Source organism: Physella acuta, unplaced genomic scaffold (genome assembly GCF_028476545.2).
Source record: "Physella acuta isolate Inbredline_101_S28 unplaced genomic scaffold, ASM2847654v3 ptg000248l, whole genome shotgun sequence".
Lineage (NCBI taxonomy): Eukaryota > Metazoa > Mollusca > Gastropoda > Physidae > Physella > Physella acuta.
In genome coordinates, this window is record NW_026731767.1 from 63943 (window position 1) to 75994 (window position 12052).

Genomic DNA, 12052 nt, shown 5'->3' on the forward strand with positions numbered 1-12052 from the left:
GTCGGGTTGGCATGTGTGTCCTTTACATTTGGTATCAGCGGGTTGGCATGTGTGTTCTTTACATTTGGTATTGTCGGGTTGGCATGTGTGTCCTTTACATTTGGTACTGTCGGGTTGGCATGTGTGTCCTTTACATTTGGTATCGGCGGATTGGCATGTGTGTCCCCTACATGTTGTACTTTCGGGTTGGCAAGTATGTCCTCTAAGTTCGGTACTTTCGGGTTGGTCTGGTTGTCTACTATATATCTGTTTAATTGTCTGCTTTGAGTGTGTTCTTGTCCTTCGGTTGATTTTATTATTCGTGGTCGAGGCGGTTGTAGACGGGGTGGAAAACACCAGTCAGTGTTTGAACTTGTCGGTCGAGGTTCGGATCCTTGTGACACTGAGGGTGGTGTGAGTGTTTTATCACATCCAGTAGCGATCGTAGGTCGTTGGTCTTGCCCATCATAACGAGACGGTATATTTTGGTTTAGCTTAGGTTCAACTTCATCCAAATTTTCCACCTGTAATTTGTTTACATTAACTACTATCGCCTGTAATTCTTTTCTGAAGAAATCTTTCATTATCTCCATGTTGTGGGTCATAGCTTCTGTTAACGCTAACTTTAAACCCTCGATTTCTTTCTTCATTTCTGCCAGTACCTCGCTATTGTGTTGACATGGCGAGTGGTGTTGGCTGACGTCTCTAAGATGTACGTCACATGATGTAGGGAACTGCGCATGCGCGTCAAAGCCTCGAGTCGCCTACAAATTTAAAAAAAACATAAACAACTGATAAAGTGATATTCAGTATTTGTTTATAATTACAATATTTTGATTGTAAGGGTTAAAAAATTTTTGGTAGTTTTAACGTTTTTTTTTTAATTTTAAACGGTTCTATTAACGTCAGTATTTGAACCCCAAATAAAGAACAGGCCACAGTCGTTCACAAGTAGATGCCTATGACGAAACCTTCAGATAAATAGGGAGCATAAAATGTCAAACGACGATATGTCAAATGTGACGAATCACAAAACAACAGCCGATATATAGGAACATTAAAGCACACAAATTGAGGGGGGATGGGGGGGGGGATCAGAAACGCGGTGTGAAGAGATGAACGCGGGAAAAGAAAAGTGGGCCCGTCTAAATAACTGGAGAAGGACTGTAATAATAATCATTAATAAACCGGGAGTGATCTCCCCTAAACTTTCTCGAATATTCTTATATAAAATAACAGGGGATGGGAACTCGGGCTATAGACATGATTTTTAATCCATTTTAAATACTTAAAGTTTTAAAAATAGAATAAAATCTCGTAGACAAATTAATTGCACACCAAGTGAACGCCCAATAAAAAAGCGCATAATAGTGCGCAATATTATTAGTACTTTTAAAATTTACATTAGTTTTTTGAGAAATCGGAAGTAGCGTAAATTACTACTTCCAGTCAACGGAAATTACTCAAAATTTAACAGAAGGTAGAGAATTAGATCTTTTACTTACATGTGAAATTTCATTTATCTATCTGAAATAGTACTCAAGTTATAGGCTTTTGAAAAATTCAAAGTAGGAAAAGTACCACTTCCGGTTATCGGAAATCGCTCAAAAGTTGATACGGATCTACGATTTTGATATAATACTTATATATGAAATTTCATCAACCTAGCTGTAACGGTACTCAAGTTATCGTGTTTACACACGGACACACAGACACACAGACACACAGACACACAGACACACACACACACACACAGACATACGGACAAGATTGCAAAATTATGTTTTTTCCGTATCAGTGAGGTGTAAAACGTCGAGATCTGTAAAAATCTCGATTTTTTTTTTTGCACGATTACAATACTTTCTCTATACTTCGTATATACGAGAAAGTAAAAACGATAATTTGTTGCGTCAAATAGTTTTCGTGTACTAACATTTTCACGGAAATAATAATTCGGTGCAATTAAAGTGAACTCGGTCTAATAAGCTTATTTGAGAATATATTAGAAAATTAAAAACAAAAAACTATAGAAATTAGCTGTCTATTTTAATTATGAAATACTAAGTCTGTAAGAGGATTATTCTTTTAAAAATAAACCGGTAGTGATCTCCCCTAAACTTTCTCGAATATTCTTATATAAAACAACAGGGGATGGTAACTGGGGATATAGTTATGATCTTTAATCCATTTTAAATACTGAAACTTTTAAAAATAGAATAGAATCTCAGTAAAAAACAATTGCGCACCAAGCGAACGCCTAATAAAGGTGTGTATAATAGTGCGCAATAGTATTAGTACTTTATAAATTTACATTAGTTTTTTGAGAAATCGGAAGTAGCGTAAAGTACTACTTCCGGTCAACGGAAATTACTCAAAATTTAACAGAAGGTAGAGAATTAGATCTTTTACTTACATGTGAAAATTCATTTATCTATCTGAAATAGTACTCAAGTTATAGGCTTTTGAAAAATTCAAAGTAGAAAAAGTACCACTTCCGGTTATCCGAAATCGCTCAAAAGTTGATACGGATCTACGATTTTGATATAATACTTGTATATGAAATTTCATCAACCTAGCTGTAACGGTACTCAAGTTATCGTGTTTACACACGGACACACACACACACACACACACACACACACACACACGGACACACAGACATACGGACAAGATTGCAAAATTATGTTTTTCCGTATCAGTGAGATGTAAAACGTCGAGATTTGCAAAAATCTCGATTTTTTTTTTTGCACGATTACAAGACTTTCTCTATACTTCGTATATACGAGAAAGTAAAAAGTTAAAAAAAACCACGTTGAACTAAAAAGTAGAAAATAAATGCTATACATTATCACAATAATGCAAGCGATCACTCTACTATAAGCGATGAAAAACGTGGGGCGCCGAAGTAAAAGTTATATTACTATTGATTAGATAATACTATTGACTTTTATTAGGGAGCTTGTAGAGAGTCAACAGTATTAGAAACTGTAAGAAAATCACGGCGTAATGTATACTTAGCTCTATGTGTGACGAGTCACGTGTTCTCACCTGGCCAATGACATTCCCTGCCTGTTGCGCCTGTAGTTCTAGAACCTGCCTCTGTTCTGCCAGCCTCTGAACATCCAGCTGGTAGAATTGGATGAGTTCCTCTTTAGACCAGCCCATCAGCATGTAGGAGTCCAATGGCTGAAGCATGTTCACTTCTGTACGGCCACTGTGATGACTTTTACGTAGTAGAGAGAAAGGGGGATTTACGATAATAGACTCTTCCGAAAATTGGTGTAATAGGTTGTTAGTAGTGGTTCCCAGAAAGAACCGCAACGGAAAAAAGCGCAAAGGAAAAAATCGCAAAACAAAAAGCGCAACGGAAAAAAGCGCACACGGAAAAAAGCGCAAAGAGAAAAAAGCGCACACGGCAAAAAGCGCAAACGGAAAAAAGCACAAACGGAAAAAAGCGCAAACAGAAAAAAGCGCAAACGGAAAAAAGCGCAAACAGAAAAAAGCGCACACAGAAAAAAGCGCACACAGAAAAAAGCGCAAACAGAAAAAAGCGCAAACGGAAAAAGCGCACACAGAAAAAAGCGCAAACGGAAAAACGCAAACTGAAAAAAGCGAAACCGCAAAAAGCGCAACGGAAAAAAGCGCAAAAAAGAAAAAAACGCAAACAGAAAAAAGCACACAGAAAACTGTGCACACCGAAAAATGCACAAAGAGCCATTTTCGCACAAAAATACCCTGATAAAACACACATCATAATCATTTTGTATTTAATATTATTTCATCATGATGTACCTATATCTACCTAACTACCTACCTGCGTACCTACCTACGTACCTACCTAGCTACCTATGTACCTTCCTACCTACCTATGTACCTACCTACCTACGCACCTACCTACCTACGTACCTTCCTACCTACCTACCTACCTAAGTACCTACCTACCTACCTACGTACCTACCTACGTACCCACCTATCTACGTACCTACATACCTACCTACCCAATATATATATATATATATATATATATATATATATATATACACGGGTAGGTGGGTTAGTTGGTGGGTGTGTGGGAAGATTTGTGGGTGGGTAATTAGGTGGTTGTGTGTTTGTGTAGATCAGATTCTCAACCAGGCATTTCTTCGGCACACAGAATCTCAAGCATCTTATATGCGTATTGTTCAAACATTCGTGTTGGTTTGTTAATTCTGCAACTTTTACTAACCTTTAAAGTTGATTTAGTGGGATATTGAAATGACTCTATATGCCTATGCTTTAAACTTAACTAATATGATCCGATATGGTTATCATATCGGCTCTAGAATATATTTGCACTGGCCGGCAAAAGAAAAGATTTCTTTAGCTCAACATTTTATGGACGCTGTATTCTTAAAATTGTCCAATTGAATTGAAAAGCGTGTTTACGTTGTTCACTAGTCAGCTTATGACGTCACATTATAACACAAATCATCTTATTTATTTGCAGTAGTTATACTTAAAAAAACAAAACAAGAGATGTTGATAAGCTGTGTTAGATATTAAGTATGAATTTTAATAATCTTTTACTATTAGAATAAAAGAGAATGATCATATAGAATGGTATAAAAACATGAAAATTCATTGACATATGTTACATCTTTTGCGACAGCCTTAATTAGTGCGTTGGGCTTGTATGAAACATCACTTCGAACTAAATCAATTACATGCTACTTATTTTAACATGACAAGGTAAGCGTCACCCAACTGTTGTGCTGTGAGGTGAGGACAGGGTCGACAATTAACCAACACGAATTCTGTATACAATTAACGTCTTTATTGTTTGAAAGTACGAACGAGACATAGACTGCCTATTAGAGAATGGACCCCCAAACTTTCCTAACCCCACCTTTTATTCCCTACCTAACCTCTAAGTTTTCTGCGCTTTATGTCACTTCCATACCAATCATTTCTATGCTACATAATTGTTTGTACTATTTATTTACATTCTTTAATCTCAATATAACTAAAATAGACTATAGTTTGAAGGGTAATGAAAACATGTAAACAAATAGGACGCTACTCTAAATCTACGCAAATACTTATATGTAACAATCCTAACACCAACCAAAGCATGTATTGAACAGCATAATGGACAAAGAGAGATGTAGTTTTATTATAACACCAGGCTTTGACTCGGACCTAATTCAATGGTGTCTACATTGTTAAACTGATTAACTATTTGATGTAGTGCTCTATTGGCTCAGTAGGAAATGTGCATAATCTAAAAAAATAAATTCCATTTCGTTCGGGGGGAAGGGGGGTAGACGGTAGACTCTCTTCGGGCCGAGACCCCCCCCCCCCCAACCCCGAACTGATGTCTGGATAAAACTCTCTTCTACGCAAACACCCAACCACCTAATTACCCACACAAACACATCTTCCCACACACCCACCAAAAAATCTACCTACCCACGAACCCACCAACTAACCTACCTACCTACCCGTGTATATATATATTTAAATATATATATATATATATATATATATATATATATATATATATATATATATATATATATATATATATATATATATATATATATATATCAGAGGCGTAGCGACCCTTCCGGGCGCCCCGGGACAAACTTTTCGATTTGCACCCCTCCCCCTCGAGATTTTGATTTGCACCCCCCCCCACCCCTCAAACTTTCAATTTCCACCCCCCTCAACCTTTCTATTTATTTTTCCAACCCATTTTGGCGCCCCCTAAGCTCGGCGCCCGGGGAGATATGTTGGTAGGTAGGTAGGTAGGTAGGTAGGTAGGTAGGTAGGTAGGTAGGTAGGTAGGTAGGTAGGTAGGTAGGTAGGTAGGTTGGTAGGTAGGTAGGTAGGTAGGTAGGTAGGTAGGTAGGTAGGTAGGTAGGTAGGTAGGTAGGTAGGTAGGTAGGAAGATACGTAGGTAGGTAGGTAGGTAGATATAGGTACATCATGATGAAATACTATTAAATACATAATGATTATGATGTGTGTTTTATCAGGGTATTTTTGTGCGAATGAATGTTGGTGCGAGAGATATAGCGAATGCATGTTTGATGACTCGTAAGAAAGAGAGTGAAATTTTGCGATAGAAACGGGTTGTTAAAGAATGCAAGCTTGGGACTAGGGAGCAAGTACGAGATACTCCGTGTAATGCCAATATCAAGGATAGTTTTATGTTTATTTATTCGAGAATATTCGTTGAATAAATAGTGAACAAGAAAAAAATAGACGTTGTGTCAAGCTATTATTGTCTGAATCGCGGTGATGTGAATGCACATGGTAGTGGTATGCTTTAAGTGGTAGTATATCGCGTCAGGTCAAACACAACAGCAGCCCTAACAATCATGTTTTCTGTTTGCGCTTTTTTCTGTGTGCGCTTTTTTCTCTTTGCGCTTTTTTCTGTGTGCGCTTTTTTCTCTTTGCGCTTTTTTCAGTGTGCGCTTTTTTCTCTTTGCGCTTTTTTCCGTGTGCGCTTTTTTCTCTTTGCGCTTTTTTCCGTTTGCGCTTTTTTCTGTTTGCGCTTTTTTCTGTGTGCGCTTTTTTCTGTTTGCGCTTTTTTCTGTTTGCGCTTTTTTCTCTTTGCGCTTTTTTCTGTGTGCGCTTTTTTCTCTTTGCGCTTTTTTCCGTGTGCGCTTTTTTCCGTTGCGCTTTTTGTTTTGCGCTTTTTTCCGTTGCGCTTTTTTCCGTTGCGGTTCTTTCCGGCCACCGTTAGTAGTGTTGTGATCTTGTTTAGTTTTATCGTTAGAAATGAGGGTTAGGCATATGGTAGGGGTAGGGTTGAGTTAGGACTACTTATACGGTTAGCATTGACATTAGAAAGTCGTATGTAGTGTTTAGTTATCTTCCAGTAACATAACACCCTATTTAAAGAATATTCTATTATCGTACGCTGGTATAAGAAATACCCTAAGATACAACACAAGCGAAAAAACCTTATTGGGAAAGCAGTTGTCTGGATTCAGCTGCATGTAAAGTGACATGCCCAAGTAAGTAATCAATTCGGTTAATTATAATCAATTTTTATTAGTATAGAACAAAAAAAAAACAACTACAGATGTGTGCAAGAACCCCATACCCCCCCCCCCCCCACCTTCCTCAGAAACAATAAAAATCATACAGGAAAGGTATAATTCATATGTAGCTTAAAGAAAGTATGTTTTTTCCTTGCCACACTATAATGAGCTGATAGTTACCCCAGTACCCCACACAGGGAACTTCCTGCTAATTACACCACACAGGGAACTTCCTGCTAGTTACCCCAGTACCCCACACAGGTAACTTCCTGCTAGTTACCCCACACACAGGGAACTTCCTGCTAGTTACCCCACACAGGTAACTTCCTGCTAGTTACCCCACACAGGTAACTTCCTGCTAGTTACACCAGTACCCCACACAGGTAACTTCCTGCTAGTTACCCAACACAGGTAACTTCCTGCTAGTTACCCCACACAGGTAACTTCCTGCTAGTTACCCCACACAGGTAACTTCCTGCTAGTTAACCCACATAGGGAACTTCCTGCTAGTTACCCCACACAGGGAACTTCCTGCTAGTTACCCCAGTACCCCACACAGGGAACTTCCTGCTAGTTACCCCACACAGGTAACTTCCTGCTAGTTACCCCAGTACCCCACACAGGTAACTTCCTGCTAGTTACCCCAGTACCCCACACAGGGAACTTCCTGCTAATTACACCACACAGGGAACTTCCTGCTAGTTACCCCAGTACCCCACACAGGTAACTTCCTGCTAGTTACCCCACACACAGGGAACTTCCTGCTAGTTACCCCACACAGGTAACTTCCTGCTAGTTACCCCACACAGGTAACTTCCTGCTAGTTACACCAGTACCCCACACAGGTAACTTCCTGCTAGTTACCCAACACAGGTAACTTCCTGCTAGTTACCCCACACAGGTAACTTCCTGCTAGTTACCCCACACAGGTAACTTCCTGCTAGTTAACCCACATAGGGAACTTCCTGCTAGTTACCCCACACAGGGAACTTTCTGCTAGTTACCCCAGTACCCCACACAGGGAACTTCCTGCTAGTTACCCCACACAGGTAACTTCCTGCTAGTTACCCCAGTACCCCACACAGGGAACTTCCTGCTAGTTACCCCACACAGGGAACTTCCTGCTAGTTACCCCAGTACCCCACACAGGGAACTTCCTGCTAGTTACACCACACAGGGAACTTCCTGCTAGTTAACCCACATAGGGAACTTCCTGCTAGTTAACCCACATAGGGAACTTCCTGCTAGTTACACCACACAGGGAACTTCCTGCTAGTTAACCCACATAGGGAACTTCCTGCTAGTTACTCCACACAGACAACTTCCTGCCAGTACACCACACAGGGAACTTCCTGCTAGTTAACCCACATAGGAAACTTCCTGCTAGTTACTCCACACAGACAACTTCCTGCCAGTACCCCACACAGGTAACTTCCTGCTAGTTACTCCACATAGGGAGCTTCCTGCTAGTTAACCCACATAGGGAACTTCCTGCTAGTTACCCCACACAGGTAACTTCCTGCTAGTTACCCCACACAGGTAACTTCCTGCTAGTTACACCAGTACCCCACACAGGTAACTTCCTGCTAGTTACCCCACACTGGTAACTTCCTGCTAGTTACCCAACACAGGTAACTTCCTGCTAGTTACCCCAGTACCCCACACAGGTAACTTCCTGCTAGTTACCCCACACAGGTAACTTCCTGCTAGTTACCCAACACAGGTAACTTCCTGCTAGTTACCCCACACAGGTAACTTCCTGCTAGTTACCCCACACAGGTAACTTCCTGCTAGTTACCCCACATAGGGAACTTCCTGCTAGTTACCCCACACAGGGAACTTCCTGCTAGTTACCCCAGTACCCCACACAGGGAACTTCCTGCTAGTTACCCCACACAGGTAACTTCCTGCTAGTTACCCCAGTACCCCACACAGGGAACTTCCTGCTAGTTACCCCACACAGGGAACTTCCTGCTAGTTACCCCAGTACCCCACACAGGGAACTTCCTGCTAGTTACACCACACAGGGAACTTCCTGCTAGTTAACCCACATAGGGAACTTCCTGCTAGTTAACCCACATAGGGAACTTCCTGCTAGTTACACCACACAGGGAACTTCCTTCTAGTTACCCCACACAGGTAACTTCCTTCTAGTTAACCCACATAGGGAACTTCCTGCTAGTTAACCCACATAGGGAACTTCCTGCTAGTTACCCCACATAGGGAACTTCCTGCTAGTTACCCCAGTACCCCACACAGGGAACTTCTTGCTAGTTACCCCACACAGGTAACTTCCTGCTAGTTACACCTCACAGGGAACTTCCTGCTAGTTAACCCACATAGGGAACTTCCTGCTAGTTACACCACACAGGGAACTTCCTGCTAGTTACCCCACACAGGGAACTTCCTGCTAGTTACCCCACACAGGTAACTTCCTGCTAGTTAACCCACATAGGGAACTTCCTGCTAGTTACCCCAGTACCCCACACAGGTAACTTCCTGCTAGTTACCCCACATAGGGAACTTCCTGCTAGTTACACCACACAGGTAACTTCCTGCTAGTTACCCACACACAGGTAACTTCCTGCTAGTTACCCCACACAGGTAACTTCCTGCTAGTTACCCCACACAGGGAACTTCCTGCTAGTTACCCCACACAGGTAACTTCCTGCTAGTTACCCCACACAGGGAACTTCCTGCTAGTTACCCCAGTACCCCACACAGGGAACTTCCTGCTAGTTACCCCACACAGGTAACTTCCTGCTAGTTACCCCAGTACCCCACACAGGGAACTTCCTGCTAGTTACCCCACACAGGGAACTTCCTGCTAGTTACCCCAGTACCCCACACAGGGAACTTCCTGCTAGTTACCCCAAACAGGGAACTTCCTGCTAGTTACCCAACACAGGTAACTTCCTGCTAGTTACCCCACACAGGTAACTTCCTGCTAGTTACCCCAGTAACCCACACAGGGAACTTCCTGCTAGTTACCCAACACAGGTAACTTCCTGCTAGTTACCCCACACTGGTAACTTCCTGCTAGTTACCCAACACAGGTAACTTCCTGCTAGTTACCCCAGTACCCCACACAGGTAACTTCCTGCTAGTTACCCCACATAGGGAACTTCCTGCTAGTTACACCACACAGGGAACTTCCTGCTAGTTACCCCACACAGGTAACTTCCTGCTAGTTACCCCACACAGGTAACTTCCTGCTAGTTACCCCAGTAACCCACACAGGGAACTTCCTGCTAGTTACCCCACACAGGGAACTTCCTGCTAGTTACCCCACACAGGTAACTTCCTGCTAGTTACCCCAGTAACCCACAAAGGTAACTAACTGCTAGTTAACCCACACACAGGGAACTTCCTGCTAGTTACCCCACACAGGTAACTTCCTGCTAGTTACCCCAGTAACCCACACAGGGAACTTCCTGCTAGTTAACCCACACAGGTAACTTCCTGCTAGTTAACCCACACAGGTAACTTCCTGCTAGTTAACCCACACAGGTAACTTCCTTCTAGTTACCCACACAGGTAACTTCCTTCTAGTTACCCACACAGGTAACTTCCTGCTAGTTAACCCACACAGGTAACTTCCTTCTAGTTACCCACACAGGTAACTTCCTGCTAGTTTTCCCACACAGTTAACTTCCTGCTAGTTACCCTAGACAAAAATCAATATAAGCTAAATTAAACTTTCCCGTGATTTCCTATCAAAAGAATTCTTGTCTGTAGACAACTATCAGGACTTGGCACTTTGCCCAATGCTGGAACACCTGAACGTGTTGTACCTGGGTATAAAGGTGCGTGTCACCGTGAGTTAGATTGTGCATCACCTCAATATAGTGGCACATATAACACCCCAACTGCTAACAACATACATTTTATAGAAAGACTAACGCTTGGTAATAGCTCTTCTTTATTTTTATTTAATTAAGGCAGGCACCAGTTTAAACACACCTTCTATATTACATTGGGTACAAAACTAAATACTGAGAAAGAATCTAAAAAAAATTTAAAGCAGCTAAAAATAATCACGTATGTGTTTTAAAACGTGATACTGCCAACTATCAAGGATAATAATGAAATTAATCACTAATTTATCAAAACTAAATAGTAAAAAAATAATCTTTAAAAATTTAAAGTACGTAAAGGTAATCACGAATGCTTAAGGTTTAAAATTGGTAATAAGAATTATCAAGGATAATAGTGAAACTAATCACTAATTTAACAAAATGTATATAAATATTACATTAACATATTGTTCCATTAGATCCTGGGTTTTTTTTTACAGTGCATTAAATAATTAAGTATGTGGACATTATAACTTGATATAGGATTACATAGACAGATGGTTATAATCTTATCTGTGCAAGTTTTAAATAATAAACATAACAAAATAATGTACACGAAGAAAAGACAGATATCAGATTTCAAATTAACAGTGTCGTATAAACATATTTCAACTGATTCAACTTGTTATCTGAGCCAGGAATTAGTCTCTGAACGCTTTAATAATTGGGTTCTAGGGAATGGGGAGACGTAGACAAGGTCAGACTTCCCGGGAGTGACGTCAGCAACGAATTAAGCCACCTGAGAAAATTTTGAATGTGTAAAGATTTGTTTGGCATTGATCCTACTAATCAATAACTTAATATTTTAAATGGCAAGTAGCCATACTTATACGATATATATATATATATATATATATATATATATATATATATATATATATATATATATATATATATATATATATATATATATATATATAGGCAGATAACATTAATCATGTTTAACGCTGAAGATGACTGAGGACATTCAGTTGAAGAAGATGACTGTGGTTGTATACTAATGGTCTACCAGACTACGAGATAGATATTTACTTATTTAATTAGTCTTTGGATTTTATTTTGTCTAAGTATTTAATTATCATTGTTCTAATGTCTAATGAACCTCTGTGATTGTAAGATTGTCCTGTGTTGCCGAATGGTGTGCATGTGTTCAACTCCTTGCTTCGTTTGTTATCATCTTTGGAA